The sequence below is a fragment of the Humulus lupulus genome, chromosome 2 (genome assembly GCF_963169125.1).
Source record: "Humulus lupulus chromosome 2, drHumLupu1.1, whole genome shotgun sequence".
In the NCBI taxonomy this organism is placed as follows: Eukaryota; Viridiplantae; Streptophyta; class Magnoliopsida; order Rosales; family Cannabaceae; genus Humulus; species Humulus lupulus.
This window is the reverse complement of record NC_084794.1, coordinates 184,493,665-184,494,906: the sequence shown is the minus strand read 5'-3', so window position 1 is coordinate 184,494,906 and position 1,242 is coordinate 184,493,665. Positions and strand designations below refer to the sequence as shown.

General features: G+C 38.6%; 1 non-coding gene across 1 annotated transcript; it reads left to right on the top strand.

Annotated features, from left to right (window-relative positions):
* The first annotated feature begins 417 nt into the window (after positions 1-417).
* LOC133820726 (small nucleolar RNA R71) lies at positions 418-524 on the top strand. Its single transcript, XR_009887127.1, has one exon. It is a non-coding gene; the product is annotated as a small nucleolar RNA R71 (small nucleolar RNA).
* The last annotated feature ends 718 nt before the right edge of the window (positions 525-1,242 follow it).

Sequence of the window (1,242 nt, the reverse complement as noted above, 5' to 3'; positions counted from 1 at the left end):
GAGAGTTCGATTTTCGAGGATGTAGTCTTGTTTTACCTTTTTTATGGTTTTACATGTATTTTTCCGCACTTTCTATGTAACTCCTTTTCACTTTAAATTATGTTTTGTTTTAAAGAGAATGGGATCCCATATCCTACTTATTTTATGAAAGTAACTCTTATTTCTACAAGTTTCCAATAAAGTTATGGTATTTTCACAAATGTAAGTTTTATTAAGGATTTGTATGTATAGTTTCGATAATGGTCCAAAAGTCTAGAGTAGTGGGTCATTACATTGTTGTTGGATATCCTCTCAAGGATTTCATATGCCTCATTATAGGACTTAGCAAGAAGAGCTCTGCTCGCTGAAGCATCAACCACCATTCTAGTATGAGCATTGAGACTGTTACAGAAGGTCTCCACCTGGATGCAATGTGGAATACCATGATGAGGGAATGTGCGCAACAACTCCTTAAACCAGTCCTATGCCTCATTTAAAGATGGTTCATCAAGTTGCTGAAATGAAGTAATCTTATTGCAGAGCTTGGCATTTTCAGTGGGAGGAAAATACTTCATCAGAAACTGCTCAGTAAACTCTTGCCAAGTGGTCAAAGAATCAGAAGGCAAAAATTTCAACCAAGCTCTCGCTCTGTCTCTTAAGGAGTATGAGAACAACTTCAATCTCAAGTCATCCTTTGTAACTCTGGACAGCTTGAAAGAATCACACACTACAATGATCAAGCAAAGATGAAGGCGAGGATCTTCTATTGGCATTCCACTGAACTTGCCCATAGTCTGAAGCATCTGGAACATAATTGGCTTCAATTTGAATTGTGCAGCCTGAATTTATGGTCTTACAATGACCGGATTGAGCTCTTTAAAGAGGGGGAGAGTGTATTGTTGAATGGCACGATCTCGATCATCAGCTACAATAACAGTGTTCTTCCCATTATTAACATCTACTCCCCTTTGAGCTACTCTTTCTTGAGCAGCTCCTACTTGATTTGCTGCCCTTTGAGTGGCTGCATGTTGAGCTCCTTGCTCAGCATCCATCACTACTACTTCCTTTTGGACTTTTTGTACTTTTCGCATTCCTCTGAATGCGCGTTCAATTTCTGGATCAAGGGGAAGTAGTTCAGGGTCCTGATTCTCGTTCATCCACTGTGTGAACCTGAATTTTCAGGAGAATCACCCAAGTTAGCACAAAGGAAAATTAAACCAAATTGCTACATAATTAATTTCACAATAATTTCCTTTAAACAAT